Below are 20,130 nucleotides of genomic sequence, written 5' to 3'. Positions count from 1 at the left end.
TATTTCACCACAATTTTTGTTAAGTTCCTTAAGTTTCTTAGGTTTTTGTGGCTTGATTTTTTATTGTTGGCCCAGCGATGGTATTTTGGGCGAATAGTCTTCTTCTTCCCAATTGAAAGCCAAACATCATTAGAAATTGCCCATTATATTCGCCACTTCCAAATGGAGTGTAGCAACAACGTTACCAGTGAAACAAAAACAAAAACAACAATATATATATAGAAGAAAACACTTCAAAATTATAGAAAACTAAAGATGAATTATCTAAAGATTGTTTGTTAGATTTTTTGAAGAAGTTAACAACCACAATAACAACTGAATTCCTAAAATGGAAAAGAATTTACCAATTGTGGGCCGTCATGATGTAAAATTTTGTGAATGTGAACATTTCATTGTTCTAAATTGTTGTTAGATTTTTTTTTTATGGTTGTCTTGTTCACATTACAAATGGGTCATTGCGTTCTTTTTTTGGCGTCTAATAACCACTTTTGCTTTTTTCCCAACCAACTCGTTTTGTACGTCATTTCAACACCTTTTTGTTGTTCGAAATCAAACAATCATTGGAACATCATTAATTATCGTAGTGCATGGATTTCTTAATTCACGATTCTGTTGGGAGGAAATTTTGAAATGGAAATTATATTTTCATTGAATATTTTTAATTGCTTTAAGCAAAAAACGAAGAAATTCATAGAAATTGAAAAAAAAAATGCTTGCAGCCTTTGTTTTTGAAACACAATTGCACTAAATACAGTTGAACCTCGATTGTCTGGCTCGAGCTTAGCACGGAAAATCGAAAAACACGGTGAATAGAGTTTTGTTTTATGTCAACAATTATGTATTTATATAGATTTCTTTCAATACCATGCAGAATTCTATGATGTTATAAACATACATCGGTATATATGGAGAGCGTTTTGAAAATAAATATACCATATGTTATATATAACTAGCCGAAATGGGCCCGCTCCACTGCGCCATCTTTAACTCTCAAATATCTTTTTTGGGGTGGGGACACCTCGCCCTGAATGCGGGTTTTCGAATTCGTGCCATTGTAGCCTATGACGCTGAATACGTTCGAATCCTTGCGAGAACATCGTACAATGCGTTGTTTATCCCCTCTTAAAGTTGGCGAAAGGTACAATGACATGCATGGTCATTTAAAGAATTTTACCCAAAGTGGTGTCGCACTGCGGGACGCCGTTCGGACTCGGCTAAGAAAAGGCTCTTTATCACTCATTGATGTGTGAGAAGATTGCCACTGCCCGATTCCTAGTGTTTTTAAAAATTAGGGTAATGAGAAGTGCTTTTTAGGTGAAGGATGGCACCTCAGATATTCCGACTCAAATATGGATGTCAAATTCGTGTTGCACCTCCAAATCCCTTTAATTTGAGCCCCATATTGTCATGACCGGGTACTATGAACCGTTTGGAGGTTGTTTGGGGCTGAGGCGGCCACCGGCACTTTGCACCGAAAATAGATATCAAATTCGTTCTTTATTCCCAAAGGTAATGACGTTCAGTTTAGCGGATATGAAATTCGTTTTCAAATACCTTTCATTTGAGTTTCTTTTTTTTTAATGGGATATTCATAATCTACTACCTAATACCTTTCGGCTAATATGCCCATTTGGGGTTGGGAGACCTCCCATTACTTGGACCTAATGTTTTATGCCATATTTGTAATCTACTGCCTATTACTTTTCATTTGAATCCCATATTGACATGAACTTCGAATATATCTGTTTATAGGAGTTTTGGGGTTACGGTGGCCGGCTGGGTACAGCTATATCAGGTTATGGACCGATTTGAACCATACTTGGCACAGTTGTTGGATATCATAACAAAACACGTCGTGCCAAAATTCATTCAAATCGGATAAAAATTGCGCTCTCTAGAGGCTCAAGAAGTCAAGACACAAGATCGGTTTATATGGCAGCTATATCAGGTTATGGAGCGATTTGAACCATAATTGGCACAGTTGTTGGATATCATAACAAAACACGTCGTGCCAAAATTCATTCAAATCGGATAAAAATTGCGCTCTCTAGAGGCTCAAGGTAGTCAAGACCCATGATCGGTTTATATGACAGCTATATCAGGTTATGGACCGATTTGAACCATACTTGGCATAGTTGTTGGATATCATAATAAAATACGTCGTGCAAAATTTTATTCCAATCGGATAATAATTGCGCACTCTAGAGGCTCAAGAAGTCAAGACCCAAGATCGGTTTATATGGCAGCTATATCAAAACATTGACCGATATGGCCTATTTACAATACCAACCGACCTACACTAATAAGAAGTATTTGTGCAAAATTTCAAGCGGCTAGCTTTACTCCTTCGGAAGTTAGCGTGCTTTCGACAGAGAGACGGACGGACGGACGGACAGACGGACGGACGGACAGACGGACGGACATGGCTAGATCGACATAAAATGTCGCGACGATCAAGAATATATATACTTTATGGGGTCACAGACGAATATTTCGAGTAGTTACAATCAGAATGACGAAATTAGTATACCCCCCATCTTATGGTGGAGGGTATAAAAATTGTATAGCCTATGTTTCCTTACAGACATACGTACACAATCTATGAAAATTTTAAGAAAATCGTTTAAGCCAAGTATCACATAGTCATAATGGGTCTAATGGCGTTTATGAGGGGTGACGTCACCCCCTATGCTTTGATCAGATTTTGTATGCCAAAACCTTTCATTTGAGCCCCATATTGAAATGAACGTTCAATATGTTTGTTTGGGGGAGTTTTGGGGTTGGGGCGGCCCGATGGGTACTTGGACTCATATTTTAACACCATATTCGTAATCTACTCTCCAATACCATTCTTTTGATACCTATATTGTCCCGATCGGTCCACTTTTGATTTTAGGTTGTGTTTTTGGCATAAGGGGGACAATCTTGTGATATATATGATGAACAAAAGTGCCCTCTTAGTTGCTCCATTAAATGTTATTGAGAAACGGATCGATGTTGTAACTATAGACCCCATTTTACGCTGTATGCAAACAAAAATTCCTTGCTTTTTGATAATCGAGCTTAGTTTTAAATGTATTTAACTTAAAACCAGCTGAAAAATTCTTTTGCAAGGAAATAACAGTGAATAACACAAACAACATTTCATTCTTCATAAATGTTTATATTCATTTATTCTTTAGCGTTATTGATCCGCAAGGGTGAATCGAATTCCAATAAAAAATAACATTTCCCAAATTTCATGATCATGATCGCAATTTCCCTATGTAACTCATAAAAATTCATAAATTACAATCAATCAATGAACAGCTAGTTGGGTAGTTACATTGATTGCCACTATTTTGCTATGCTATGTAATGATAATATCAGTTTTCGAAGTCTGCTTCCTAACCTGGTGGAATTAATTGGCTAAAGGTGTTTTTGTTTTTGAAGTGGATCTTCTGCCTTTGGGTTTAAATTACAAAAGTGTAAAACATAAATAATGATTACTTCACTGACCGGCTGGATTGAGGAATTTTTCAATTGGTCTCTAAAAACAATAAACAAAGCTATGATAACACCGATGAAAGCTATAAATTTATCATAATACGAGTACTGTGCTGTAAAAAAAAACTTAAGGTTATTACAACTATAATACCCTTTACCATAGTAGTGGTGTAATGGAGTATAATACGTCAGCAAATAGAGAACAGTGAGTTAAGACGTTATATGGAAAAATTAAGCTGTGGTTATTTTAAACCACATGGATAGCACATCATTAAATTAATGTAATTTACTGTTCACTTCTCATACATATTGGCTTTATATCAAATACAAATTTTTTCATAACAATGTTCATATTGAGCAATGTTCGAAATGGAGTTAAATCCACAGCATGTCTTCCTTAATGATGAATCGAATTTTTCCAAATAGGAAGAATTCAGTTCTAAAGATCATGAAAAGTGCTTATCTTCTTCTTGCGGATTGCGGATTTTTTAAAAGAAAGTAAATGCATTTTTAATAAAACTTAGAATGAACTTTAATCAAATATATAATTGCCATTTTGTTCGATAACCTTTTGCCATCTTCCTGGCAAATTTAGTATTCCACGCTCATAGAACTTCTAACCTTTATCTGCAAAAAACTGAACCAAGTGCGATTTTATAGCCTCATCATTGCCGAAAGTTTTACCATTTAAGGAGTTCTGCAAAGATCGAAATAAATGGTAGTCTGATGGTGCAAGGTCAGGGCTATATGGTGGATGCATCAAAAGTTCCCAGCCAAGCTCACTCAGTTTTTGGCGATTGACCAAAGATGTGTGCGGTCTGGCGTTGTCCTGGTGGAATATGACACCTTTACGATTGGCCAATTCTGGTCGCTTCTCCTTGATGGCTGTATTCAATTTGTCCAATTGTTGACAGTAAACATTCGAATTATTCGTTTGGTTCCTTGGAAGCAGCTCAAAATATACCACACCCTTCCAATCCCACCAAACAGACAGCATAACCTTATTTTGGTGGATATCAGCCTTTGAAGTGGTTTGAGCTGGTTCACCATGCTTGGACCATGATCGTTTTCGACTAACGTTGTTGTAAACAATCCATTTTTCATCTCCAGTTATGATTCGTTTTAAAAACGGATCGAATTCATTGCGTTCAAGGTGCATATCACAAGCGTTGATTCGGTATGTTAAATTAATTTCTTTCAATACATGTGGTACCCATATTAAAATTGACGCCAAACAAACAAATGTAAACAAAATTTCGCGCACTTTTTTTTCTAAAGCAAGCTAAAAGTAACAGCTGATAACTGACAGAAGAAAGAATGCAATTACAGAGTCACAAGCCGTTGAAAAAATTTGTCAACGCCGACTATATTACTACTATATTACCGACAATTACTTTTTGGGCAACCCAATATATATATACACCAATCACGACAATATGGGACTCAAATGAAAGATATTAGATTAGATTGGAAAACGTATCTGATATCCAATTGTCGGACCAAGTGTTGGGGGACCATCCCAACCCCCAAAACACCCCTAAATCGGACATATATACCGACCAATGCAATATGGCTCTCAAATGAAATATATTTGCGAGTAAAATACGTATCTGATATCCAAATGTGGGACCAAGTTTCTGGGGGTGCACCCCTTCCCCAAAACACCCCCCAAACAGGACTTATTTACTGATTATCGCAATATGGGGCTTAAATAAAAGGTATTTATTTGAGTGTAGAATACGAATCTGGTATCCAGATGTGGGACCAAGTGTTTGGGGGCCGCCCATCCCCAAGAACAACCCCAAAAAGGACAAATATTCGACCATAGCAATATGGGACTCAAATGAAAGGTCTTTGAAAGTAAAGCAAGAATCTGATATCAACATTCGGGAAAAGTGACTATGGCGCCACCCCACCCCCATAACACCACCCATTACAATTTGAGGCTCAAATAAGAGGTTTTTTTTAGAGTAGAACACGAATCTGATATATATTTTCAAAGTCAAATCACTGAGTGGCCGCCCCTTCCAACAAGACACCCCCCAAACCGAACATGTTTGCCGACTATGGAAAAATGGGGCTCAATGACAATTTGGGTCTTAAAGAGAGTGGAGCTCGGTATTGATAGATTTCAGGTCCCATACCTATTAAATGATAGGTATTTGAGATTAGAAAACGAATTTGATATCCCATTTTTATACCAATGGCTATGTGGGGTTAAAATAAATGATATTTGAGAGTATTTCCCGATGCTTATAATTTTTAGGGCTAGGAGCTTCTGGGTGTCAAATGACAAGCATTGGGGAGTAGAACGCAAAATTTATACCCACTTTCGGGATCAATTTTCTGGAGGTCTACCTCTTTCCCATATGGGGCTCAAATAAAGCTATTTCGGAGTATAATACGAATCTGCTTTCCAAATGTGTGACCATGTATTTGTGGCACCGCCTCTTCCTCAAAGAGTACAAATTTACCGACCATGGTAATATGGGGCTTAAATGAAAGGTATTTGAGATTGGAAAACTAATTTCATAGCCATATTGTTGGAACCACGTGTTTTGGGACGCTTCATCCCATAAACTCCCCCTTAAACCAATGGCAATATGAGGTTTAAGTATATGGTATTTCTGGGGAACTGACATATATTTACCGACCATGCCTTTATCTGAATTCCATATGATCTTCACTGGACCACGAATTCGCTCGGAGGGTTTAATGCCATTCTAAAAAGATTTTATTTCCGCCCGATATTCTCATGATGTCCGATTTGGAAGTGTTGTCGGGGGTGAGATGGTCCTCAAGACACTTGGGTCCATTTCTTTAAACCCCATATTGCCATTGTTTTAAGTAGAGTTTATAGGATGAGGCGTCCCCCAAACACTTGGCCCCATAATTGGTTATCAAATTAGTTTTCTAATCCCAAATACCTTTCATTTGAGCCAAATATTGGCATGGTCGGCGAATTTTTACCATTTGGGGAAAGAGTGGTGCTCCAAATGCATGGTCCCACATTTGAATATTCGTATTCTACTCCCAAATACCTTTATTTGACCCCCATATTGCGATGGTCAGTAAATAATTGCTGTTTGTTGTCTATTTTGGGAAAGGGTTTGTGGGTATGGGCCCCAAAAACTGTCAATATCGAGCTCCACTCTCTTAAAGACCTATTTGGTTGTTGCTACGGTGGTGGGACGCCCTCTAAACAGTTTGTTCCGAATGTTGATATCAGATTCGTGGTCTACTCTCAAACACCTTTCATTTAAGCCCCATATTTCCTTGGTCGGCTAACATGACCGGTTTGGAGGTGTTTTGGGTGATGGCGCTGCCATTCATTGACTTGGCCTTGAAAGTATATATCATATTCTACTTTAAAATATTTCTTATTTGAGCCGCATATTACAATGGTAAGCAAATACATCCTATATGGGTGGTGTTATAGGCTAGGGTTGGCCCCATACACACTTTCCCGAATATTGATAACAAATTTGTGATCTACTCCCAAAGACCTTTCATTTGAAACCCATATTGCTATGGTCGTAAATTTGTCCTCTTTGGCGGGATGTTTTTGGAGAAATACCAAATACTTGGTCCCACATTTGGATATCAGATTCGTATTCTACACTCAAATAGCTTTTATTTAATATTGGGGGGTGTTTAGTGGAAGGGGTGGACCCCCAGAAACTTGGTTTCACACTTGGATATCACATTCGTATTCTACTCGTGAATACCTTTCATTTGAGTCCAATATTGCCATGGTTGGTAAATATGTCCGATTTAGGGGTTTTTTGGGGGTTGGAGTTGATCTGACAATTGGATATCAGATACGTTTTCTAATCTTAAATACCTTTCATTTGAGTCCCATATTGTCGTGATTGGTGTATATATATATATATATATTTGGTAGGTTTTGTTCCTTAATAGAACGTTCATGGGAAATTTTTGTGTTTGTTTGTCAGTTTGTTTATCAGTTTGTTTTTGTGTTCCTTATAGACTCAAAAACGGCTTAACCGATTTACTTAAAATTTTCACAGATGGTCCATAATAAACCCGTGGAGAAATTAGGGTACTACATTTTTTGATATCTGAAGGGGTGGGGGGCCCTCCCCTTACCCTTATTTTCAGAAACGCCTGATCTCGAAGATGGGTGGTGTAATTTAAGCGAAATAATGTGTTCTCTCTTATAGTAACCTAAACACAAAAATTTTGTATCCAAATTTTGGAAGGCGGCAGCTATATCTAAATATAGTCCGATCTAAACCACACTTCAAAGAAAAAGGGTAGGGGTCTACCAGAACTCGCTGTGCCAAATTTCATCAAAATCGAATGAAAAATGGCCAGTTTATGCCCCAAGACTTAAAGTCTGGAGATCGGTCTATATAGCGGCTATATATATAACTAAACTCCGATTTTATGAGATCAGAAGATCAGATTTATATACAAAGAATACGAAACCATCAAAAATTGTTTGGATAATGTTTTTATACCCAAGATATCTGCAAAATTATAAATACCCAAAAATGGTATTTATTGGGTATTTACCCGGTAGAAACCCATCTCTACTTATTATTAATTAAATAGGTATTCTTCTTCTCTCAATCTAATGGTACTACAATGAAATAATTAATTTTTGGCTGCCACCATTACATAATCTACATTCATTATTCTAATATATTCCCTTGGTTTCTTTTACAGATTATTCAAATGTATGTTGACAAAAAACCGAACGAGGTAAGTTCACTAAAGAAATTACTTTATTAGAAACCAGATTCTCCAAGTCTAGCCATATCAATTCTACAATAGGAACTTAATGCTGTTCTCTTTGAGATTAAATCTCAAATGCAAATTTCTGTTTTATGGTGGTCCGTCAGTAGGGCTGACAAAATTTCTTGCTATTTAACGGATATATACAAGGTTAACTGAAACAAGAGGAAATCATTTGAGCGTTACGATCTGCCAAAAATATAGGTAGCGATGGGCCACATCTGAGAAAAGAAGAAAAGAAAAACAAAATTCTATGCTTAAGTGAAAGCTGTTAGGATACTTACTTACTTTAATTGGCTATGACAGAACGTTCCCCGATCTTCTGTGCCCATTCTAAAATTTCTGACACCAAGTTTCAAGGTGTCCCCCACCACTTGATCTTTCCATCGGGCTTTTGTTCATCCAAAATTGAATGGAGCTTCCTCATCCATTCTGACAACATGACTTAGCCAACTCAGCCGTTGTATTTTGAAACGTCTAACTATGCTATCGTCGTCATACAGTTCATACAGCTCGTGGTTCATATAACGCCTATATTCCCCATTAAAGCAAACTGGTCCATATATTTTACGAAGAATATTTCTCTCAAGTACTGCTTGATCTGCTTTCGAAAGCACCAATGCCTCAGAACCATATAACAACACGTTCTCTTGTGAGTGGTGAACCACATTTATTCATATCTGCATCTAATCTTCTCAAGCAGGATATTAAACATATCACACGATAAGCTGTTTCCCTGTCCGAAACATCGTTTGGTATTAAATGGTTCGGAGGGATTCTTTTTTATTCTTACTGAGGAACTTGAATCAGCAAGTGTTATAATGCAGGCATACCCAACTCATACATGACTTGAAATACCATTGAACGTAAAGAGTTATCGAAAGCGACTTTGTAGTCAACAAAGACATGGTAGTTGTTAATTTGTCCTTCTCGGTCCATTTCCAGGATTTGGCGCTGTGTGAATATCTGGTATAGGGTGGATTTAACGGGTCTAAAACTGCATTGATAGGACCCAATTATCTCATTGACTTTAAGTTTTAATCTTTCATACAGTGCGCTCGGAGTATCTTGGATGTAATGGGGAGTACTTATTTCTCTGTAGTTGGAACATTCGGTCTTATCTCCTTTCTTCTGTACTGGACATAGTATGCTGAGATTCTAATCATTCGGTAAGCGTTCTTCGAGCCAGATTGTACCGATAACAAGCTGATGCATATGCCTTATCACCGTGTCGCCTCCGGTCTTAAATAGTTCAGCGGGTAAACCGTCGGCATCTGCTGCCTTGTTGGTCTTCAGTCAGGTCACTGCTACTTGGACCTCATTCTGACTAGGAGGTAAACATTCTATACCATCATCATTGAGTGGTTCCATCGTCTGACACTAGCAGTTGGATACAATGGTCTTTCTATACTCTCAGCACGCTATCTCTGTCAGTTACCAGATGTCCTTCTTTGTCTCTGCAGGTGGATGTGCCTGCACCAAAGCCATCGGTTTGATGTTTTATTCTTTGGTAGAATTTCCGGACTTCATTCTGACTCCTGTACATCTCAATTCGCTCACAATCACGACTTTCCATTTCCTTTTTCTTTCTGCGGAAAAGACTTATCTCCTCTCGCAGATGAAGAGGTATAGGAATTTTCTTCCGATACCTCTCCTTCATCTGCGAGAGGAGAAAAGACGCGTTGCTAATGATTGCAGGGTTACTCTATATGCCGCATTCTTGACTTCAATGGCATCTCGACACTCTTGGTCGTACCATGGGTTTCGTGGGGGAGGCTTCCGGTTTCCAAGTACGGATTTCGCGGCATTTTCCTTGGAGTGGGCAATGGTTTGCCACTGCGCCATTGCGCATTGCACTTATAATGCCCTGTATTACACAAACTTATAATGCCCTGTATCACAGTGCTGGCGTAGGGTATAAATGGTGAATACACAAATTTTATATGTAACGTAGAGTTTAGGAATAGTGATAATGTGCAAATTTGCCCATGAACTTTCCATTAAGGAAATGGGGCAAACTTTGCACATATCAATTAATGCTGTCCGATTCAATTTTAAACTCAATGATAAGGAACCTCCTTTTTATAGCCGATTTTGAACGGCGTGTCGCAGAGCGACACCTCTTTGGAGAGACATTTTTACAGGGCAAAGTACCTCACAAATGTCGCCAGCATTAGGAGTAGAATAGTGGTAATGTACAGAACATTATAAAGAAACTTTCTAATAGAGAGCAAACCATCACATCCTCTGAACCATTATGCTCCCACCTTGTAGTTCATTTTGACTTAACTTGATTCTTTATATAATTGTGGCATCATTAAACCCCTCTCCTCATCTGAGTCATCACTTCAATCAAGCATGGCACATTAGTAAAGTGAATTCTCTCAAAAATCGTTCATGATTATCGTTAATAATTCTGATACGTAAATTATACATTGTCAAGTAGATAAACAAAACTATAAACTATGAGACAAGCAAAAACGAAAAATAAATCAAAATAAAAACAAAAGTGTAAACCTCACCAATCATAAAAATAGCGCCTTAGATCTTCGGGCAAATCCCCCTGTCATTCACAAAAACATAATGAGAAAGAATACAAATTTATGAAATCCGCTTAAAATAACTTCTTAATACCCAACAAGATAGGGGGAGGAGGAGATGGCATATTAAAAAACTAATGTACACACAACAAAAGTGAAGAATTAATTCACCTCCATTTCAATTTTATATTGTTTAGTTAATTTGCAAAGAGTGATAATTAAGACTTCTCACTTGATTGGTCATGGTGAGCTTTTGAAGGTACGGGAAAAGACCATACAAAAACGCTTTTAGATAAAAGCTCTTAGTTGTGTTTGGATTTTGATAAAAACTCATGGCAGCTTTTCATTTTTTCGATTATATTTCAATAGAAACACTCCATCGTCATATCATTTGATAGGACCTATAAAACAAGTGTAGCAGTCATGAAGAATAGTTGAAAATTTAACGAATAAAAGTGCGTTTATTTCAACGGACTACCTATGATTCTGTCAAAAACACACACTATCTAACTCCACTGCCGTTGAAGAATTTCCATTTGATAAGCATGGGTTTTGTGAATTGCAACTGTTTTACATACCATCCTTGTATATTTTAGCCAGCGTCTAAACCTGGTCAAGCCGTGTCACGCTTTTTGAAGAGGTATCAAACGCTTCCCTCCAGCCAGTTGTGAAACATTGAGCAGTGAAAAGTGTGGTCGCCAGTCGTTTGTAGAAATTTGGGATTTGAAATCGTAGCTCTGTAAAGTTTAACGCACTCCCTGTTAAATATGACACTAAATATGACACGCACTCCCTGGAATATGACACAGTGTCTTGTATTAAGCCTCCTGTCATCCGAACTGTATATGGTCTAGGACAGGCTATACTTGGATATATCTCCGTTGTAGACCGATATTCCTATTTAGGAGCTTCATCCCAAGAAAAACTCATTTTTTTGCCCGAATCTGCTGAAACTGTGACTTGTATTAAGGCCAAAACAGAATGAGCGCTTTGGGCTTTAGTTTTGAGTGTCGCGTTGCAAAAATGCAACTCTGTACATAAAATCCACAAAAGCAATACGGAAATGTTAAAAAATTTTAAACAAGGATTTTGGTTGTCAAAGCTAAAAATTGTTTAACCTTTGTGAGTTACTTTTTTAGCATTTGTAGGCCGAGTGGCATTTTCCTCAACGCGCTCATTTTACTACTTGCATATTATTATGGATATGGTAGTGGAGTTGTTATAAATTAGGTTGGCTAATATATCCATGATGTTGGGTATCCATGGGTTCTCTTCTCAGCCAAAGTGTTAACCATCAAATAAAATATTTTGAAAATTGAAACATACACTCAACGAAATTTGTTATTCAAACTAGAAAAACTGTTTGATTAAACGACAGTTTTCGGTGTTATCGCAAAGATTAGCTTCTGCTATTTCCACCAACAAAATCTGCTAAAATATTGAACAAGTATTATTGCTGAATAGGTAAAAAGATTGTTGCCACGATAACAAATAAGTTAGTAAGCATTGGGAGCGCGTATATTTTGCATTTCATTTCATTTTACTTTATTATATTTTATTTCATTATTTTATTTTATTTTATTTTATTTTATTTTATTTTATTTTATTTTATTTTATTTTATTTTATTTTATTTCACTTTATTTTATTTTATTTTATTTTATTTTATTTTATTTCATTTCATTTTATTTTATTTTATTTTATTTTATTTTATTTTATTTTATTTTATTTTATTTTATTTTATTTTATTTTATTTTATTTTATTTTATTTTATTTTATTTTATTTTATTTTATTTTATTTTATTTTATTTTATTTTATTTTATTTTATTTTATTTTATTTTATTTTATTTTATTTTATTTTATTTTATTTTATTTTATTTTATTTTATTTTATTTTATTTTATTTTATTTTATTTTATTTTATTTTATTTTATTTTATTTTATTTTATTTTATTTTATTTTATTTTATTTTATTTTGTTTTATTTTATTTTATTTTATTTGAGCTTCTGGATTAGCTCACACTGGCAACCGCCGCAAACCAACCCCTTTACTCGGATATCTATTTCTAGATAGAGTCCTGAATGACTCGGGGTTTAACCAACTATAGAGAGCTCAGTGTAGAGGGGTCTAACCACTTTTTACGTCTTCTCCACACCATCGCGGGGTAGTGGCACAACAGATGCTTGACCGTCTCCAACTTTTCATCTTCCCAACAGGCCTTGCTAAAACCCTCATCGTCCCGAACCCATTTCTATATCAGCGACGTGACATTGCAATGACTGGTCAGGACTGCCACCAACAATCCAAGGTCGCGCTTTCCCAGCTCAAGGGCTGTCGATGCTCTCGTTTCGGAGAACTTCCTGCTCTTGACTACCCTGCTTCTCCCAGCGCCAGCCCACGCCAAGTCTGCGAATTCACCATCTCAAGCAATTCAAAATGGTCATGGTGATTTGGCGTGAATAGATTAAATGCCGGATGATACTCACAATTTTTTCATATCCACCCAGGATATCGTATAGACCGATCTCTCTCATAGCTGCCGTCGCAAATCCTCTCCTGGTCAGCTTGAGTTCATCAATACGGATTCCATAAGATGCGCAGCAAAACAACAACACTCTTCGAATGCACCTGCCAATAATTGTTCTCTTGATCCTTGACCTATCAAATGCATTTGATATTCAATGAATGTCAGTGAGTCTGATCTCCTGATCTCAACTAAATAGTGAATGATAAACTACATGTGCTGTCGACAGTCTCACGTAGACTTTACGAACGCGAAGTCAAGGCCCCGCAGTGATATATGGGGAGTTTTTGGGAGTGTTCTCTCTCCAATACTCTTGAGACCTCTACATCTTCAAACTCCCCCTCCTGGGTTATATCATATGCGAATGACTGCTCTTAAAAAGCAATCTCCAGATTTTACTTCTTGAGCCCCTGGAAGCCGTAACTTTCATACGATTTGGCTGAAATTTTGCATTTGATGTTCCGTTAGAACTTCCAAAAACTGTGTCAACTACGGAAATACGGCTGAATTGGTCAAGAATCTGATATAGCTCCAGTATAAACCGATCTCACGATTTGACTTCTTGAGCCTCTGGAAGCCGCAAGTACGATCCAAATCGGTCTATAACCTGGTATAGCTCCCATATAAACCCATCTTCCGATTTGACTTCTTGACACCCTGGAAGCCACATTTTACGTCCGATTTGGCATTTTTGCATATAGTGTTCTTTTATGACTTCCAACTACAGTGCTAAGTAAAGTTCAAATCGGTCTGTAACCTGGTATAGCTCCCACATAAACCGATCGCCCGATTTGATTTCTTGAGCCCTTACAAGCCGCAATTGTTGTCCGATTTGGTTGAAATTGAGCATTTAGTGATTTGTTATGACTTTCAACAACTGTGTCAAGTCCGGTCCAAATCGGTTTACAACCTGATATAGCTCCCATATAAACCGATCTCCCGATTTGACTGCTTGAGCCCTTACAAGCCGCAATTGTTGTCCGATTTGGTTGAAATTGAGCATTTAGTGATTTGTTATGACTCAAACAACTGTGATATGTATGGTCCAAATCGGTCTGTAACCTGGTATAGGTCCCATATAAACCGATCGTCCGATTTGACTTCTTGACACCCTGGAAGCCACATTTTACGTCCGATTTGGATGAAATTTTGCATGTAGTGTTCCGTAATGACTTCCAACAGCTGTTTTAAGTACAGTTCAAATCGGTCAATAACCTGATATAGCTCCCATATTAACCGATCGCCCGATTTGACTTCCGGAGCCTTTACAAGCCGCAGTTTTTGTCCGATTTGGCTGAAATTTTGCATGTAGTCTTTTGTAATGACTTTCAAAAACTGAGCCAAGTACGGCCAAACCTGATATACCGGTCGGTAAACCGGTCTATCGATCATCCTTGTTCGATCATTGTGCTCTTTGCACAATGGCTTGCATGTGTGGCGAAACTTACATCCCTCATAAGCCACAGACAATGAAATATGTTTCTTGGCCCTATACCAAATAGTCTAGACTTCTACACTTCGTTTAGGTGGCCCTGTACCATGGAAATCTACAACGTTCCATAGTAGCACCATTTTATACTTGTCTATAATTTATTATTTACCTTCCTTGCCGTTCCTGAGAGACGTATGACATCTAATTAACTGAAAACTATAAAATATATTTAATTTCCCTTGAATTAATAGGCCTCCCTCCCTCTTTTTTCAACTTTATATTAACCATCTACTACACGAACAAAACGCCAACAATAGCCACCAATACCCATACCCATAAAGTTTTAAAACAAAAAAGAAAAGAAATTCCCTTTAAAATTAGATGACTTATTGATGAAACATTCTTTTGAATAATTTTTTTCACCTTATGCATTGTTTGTGCTACGAAGAGAAATTCCCCATGCTCTGTGAGAATTTGCATAATTAGTCGTTTATTATTAACTTCAAAATATAGACAAAAACACACACATGTCGAATAAAACGCCGGCAGACGGATTGACGAATAGACGGACAAGCAGACTTAATAGAAATTGTTTTGAAAAAATCTTTTAAATCGCAGTTGCTTTAAGCAGGCGCACCATCATCTCGTCCACCTTTCTCGCCGGCTATATGTTTTTAGGTTGTTTTGTTAGTTTTTCGATTGTTTGTTGCTAATTTATGAATTATGGCCAAATGATGATAATGATGATGCGGCTTCCATCACATGCGTTTCTTTAATGGTTCATTAACATCATGAAAACGTTTAGCATGGCATGGAGGCAAAATTGTCAGACCGGCAACAGTGGAACAGATGTGATTTTTGTCTGTGTTTTCAAAACAAAGCCTAAACGTAACGAATGCGGATTTTGAGAAGAATCGCTAGGTAAACGGGTTTGAAGCGGTTCTAACACCATACACACACTCATCACACCAATAGCCAATCGTCTGTTTGTCCGTTTATTGCACGGTTATGTTCTTGACCCAATTTTTTTTTTTTTTTTTAAGAATTTATTATCAAATATTGCGTACCGAAATTCTGGCCTTAATAACGGCCAAACCAGCTTGAAGTCGTCGTTCGAGTCTTTTCTTGTCATTTAAGTAGAAAAGGAAAGAAATCATATTTTTGGAGCTGGAAATAAATGAGTTTTTATAAATGCAAGTTGAATAAACGGAAGTATGACACATTAGACCGTCCTAACCTATAAGGGAAAAATTTCTTTATGCAAATAGTGAAACATATACCCTCCATTTTTTCCCTTTGGTCCTAATAAGCGAAATACGAAATATCATGATGATCGGCTAACGATTACATGTGCCGCAACTCTGTCCAAAATTGGGAAAAGTGCATTTTAGGTATCCATTGGAGGATTTTGCGTCTTAGAATTTAATTTGAGCAGACAGTAAACAAGTAAAACCATGCTAAGTTCGGCCGGGCCGAATCTTGGGAACCCACCTCCAGGGTTCTTGAAAATCTAGATGTAAATAAATCCCCGGGCCCGAATGACACATCAACTTCTCTCCAAAGAGATGTCACACTGCGGTATGCCGTTCAGACTCGGCTATAAAAGGGAGACCACTTTTCATTTAGCTCAAACTTGAATAGGACTGCGCTCATTGATATGTGAGAAGCTTGCGCTTGTTTCTTAGTGGAATGTTCATGGGCAAAATTTGCAATATCCTAAACTGGACAAATTCCTATGAAATGCATCAGTCATCAGAAAAGTTATAAGAGAAACCTTCGTGTCAAATTTTGTGAAGATCGCTTTCAAAAATTAGAAATTTTTTGATTATTATTCAATATTGGACGAAAATATGCAAGGGAGCTATATCTAAATCTGAACCGATTTTTATTAAATTGAACATCAATACCGGGAGTCGTAAGAGAATACTTTGTGGCAATTTTCGTGTGAATCGGTTAACAAATGATCAAATTATTGCAATATTAGTCCAAATCGGACGAACATATTGTCCCCTAACTACCAAAAAGATGTAAGGCTGGGGACAAACTGTGCATCCCACTGGTTTATCCGTCTCTTCCTCATTTGTTAGTCCGACACAGTTGGTAAAAAGGGCTCAATTAACACGATGCAATTACTAAAATTTTCAAACGATTTACACAACATTTGGTACAGAATGTTTTAATAGCCATCCAGAAGTCTCTGCTAAATTTCATCAAAATAGATTCCGATTTTTATGAAGCTCCTATATAAAGACACCATTGTGATTTCTATCATTTAAATGTAGTGACTGCATTTTATACCAACAACATTATTTCAGCATACATTTGTTCTGAAACTTTGCAGAATTAGATTGGTGATTTCCATACAATTGTGATTGTCTTTGTACATCGACAATTTTGAAAAACAACAACTTTGGTTGAAAAAACTACTACGGAAATTGTTAATTTTCCTGCAACAATTTATTTTGAATCTCAAAGACCCAAAGTACAAATTTGTTGTTGAAAGGCACTCATTGCAAGCCAACATATAACAACAACAACAATATATCCATAAGCACGACAAATACTAGCCTGCCTCACGTACTATGCTTTGAGTGGTGGTGTTTTCATTTTCTTTGTTCGGCCGGGATTTTCTCTGTTACAGTCTTTGCTATTACTCTTAAAAATAAATTTTAATAATTTTGGTGCCGCAGAGGATTGAACCCATGATCTTGTTTACAAATACGAAATTCATATTTTTCTATGGCGAATTCAAATCCAAAATAAGTTTAATGAAAACAAGTAAAAGCGTGCTAAGTTCGGCCGGGCCGAATCTTATATACCCTCCACCATGGATCGCATTTGTCGAGTTCTTTTACCGGCATCTCTTCTTAGGCAAAAAAAGGATATAAGAAAAGATTTGCTCTGCTATTAGAGTGATATTAGGATATGGGTCGGTTTGGACCACAATCAAATTATATTTATGTTGGAGACCTGTGTAAAATGACAGCCAATTCGAAAAGGAATTGCGCCCTTTGGGGTCTCAAGAAGTAAAATAGAGAGAGCGATTTATATGGGAGCTGTATCGGGCTATAGACCGATTAAGACCATAATAAACACGTATGTTGATGGTCATGAGAGGATCCGTCGTGCAAAATTTCAGGCAAATCGGATAATAATTGCGACCTCTAGAGGCTCAAGAAGTCAAGATCCCAGATCGGTTTATATGGCAGCTAAATCAGGTTATGAACCGACTTGTACTTTATTTGACATAGTTGTTGAAAGTAACAACAAAAAACGTCTTGCGAAATTTCAGCCAAATCGGATAGGAATTGCGCCCTTTAGAAGCTCAAGAAGCCAAGTCCCCAGATCTGTTTATGTGACAGCTATATCAGGTTATGAACCGATTTGAACCATATTTGGCACAGTTGTTGGATACCATAACAAAATACTACGTGCCAAAATTCATTCAAATTGGATAAAAATTGCCCCCTCTAGAGGCTCAAGAAGTCAAGACCCAAGATCGGTTTATATGACAGCTATATAAGGTTATGGACCGATTTAAACCATACTTGGCACAGTTGTTGGATATCATAACAGAACTCGTCGTGCGCAATTTCATTCCAATCGGATAAGAATTGCGCACTCTAGAGGTTCAAGAAGTCAAGACCCAAGATCGGTTTATATGGCAGCTATATCAGGTTGTGAACCGATTTGAACCATACTTGGCACAGTTGTTGGATATCATAGCGAAACACGTCGTGCAAAATTGCATCCCAATCGGATAAGAATTGCGCACTCTAGAGGCTCAAGAAGTCAAGACCCAAGATCGGTTTATATGGCAGCTATATCAAAACATGGACCGATATGGCCCATTAACAATACCAACCGACCTACACTAATAAGAAGTATTTGTGCAAAATTTCAAGCGGCGGCGGTCTAGATCGACATAAAATTTCACGACGATCAAGAATATATATACTTTATGGGGTCTCAGACGAATATTTCGAGTAGTTACAATCAGAATGACGAAATTAGTATACCCCCCATCTTATGGTGGAGGGTATAAAAATAAAAATTTTTTTGAAGGACCGAGAGACTAGAACCTATGTTTGCAAGTCATGAATGGCATGGGAGTTTAGTGCGCTACATGGTATAACGCCTATTTTAACAACAACCACAACTAAAGAATTTGTTGAAAGTTCATAAAATTTCAATAATTTTGTCTGTCAAATCTCTTGTAGAGACTTACTTACGTACTTCAACATATAAAGTCCTTGATACAATACTAAAATTTGTTGAGAATTGAAAGTTTCGCATACAAATTTGGTAGTTGGATTTTTCCAAGATTTATTTTTTTCTGTGTAGTTTACACCCCAGTTCAATTCAACAACAAAATTTGTCAGCGTTTATTCCCACACTTGGGCTCTCACCTGCCGATAACGTGTTGTGATACATTGATATTTCCTAATACTCGAAGTTAGTGGTGTTAGTCAGATACTCCAACCAAACCCAAAATATAGCTTTGTACCGACATTTGTTAAACAATAATTTCTTTATCTTATGATAAGCTGAGATGATAAGCTTTATGAAACGAGTTGATATGCTTTTTAAACGTTGATATGAACGTTGAACAGTCAGAAATTAGGCTAACCCATGTCAAATATTTTGTGATTGGTCATTCCTAACTGGTGTATTAGCGTAGTTATTTGCATAACATGATAATCGATCTCTAGTTCAAATAAAAATAAAAGTTTGCATGGGCCGTTTGACTGTCGTGTTAGTCAAACAATTGTGTGCACAAAATAAATGATTTATCCGCTTTGAGCGTGTGATTATCGTTGATGAATGCTTAGAGCCCACCCGTGGGTTAAAAATTAAATGTTTTATTCAATATTTGAATTTTAAATATGGTAAAATGCTTAGGCAGAATAACAAGTCAATAAACTGTTTTTGCCATAATTAAAAACACCAAAAAAAAAAAAAAACAGTAAGGAAAGGCAAAAGTCGGGCGGTGCCGACTATATAATACCCTACACCACCTAGTGCATGTAGTACTTTTTATATGTAGAACTTATCTCAAAATCTAGTCAGACTTTAATTTGGATACCAATTGAAATGGCAATTTAGAACCTTGTAAGATTTTCCTACCATAGGATGGCCACATCTTTAAAAGGCCATATGGGATAAAAGATTGTATGGGAGTTATATCGAGACCTGTGTCAATTTTAAGGACACATACTAGGACGTCAAATAGAGCATCTCACGCCCTGGATTGTAGAGATGTGACCAAAATTGTGGTTTTTACTGCCTTAAAAGTCCATATCGGATGAAATATACACATTGGAGCTGTATCTAAAGGACTGATTTCAATGAAATTTTGCGCACGTATTGGAACGTCAATTTAAACGT

Source organism: Stomoxys calcitrans, chromosome 5, assembly GCF_963082655.1.
Source record: "Stomoxys calcitrans chromosome 5, idStoCalc2.1, whole genome shotgun sequence".
Taxonomy (NCBI): domain Eukaryota; kingdom Metazoa; phylum Arthropoda; class Insecta; order Diptera; family Muscidae; genus Stomoxys; species Stomoxys calcitrans.
The sequence above is the reverse complement of the archived record's forward strand: the minus strand, read 5'-3'. Positions refer to the sequence as shown.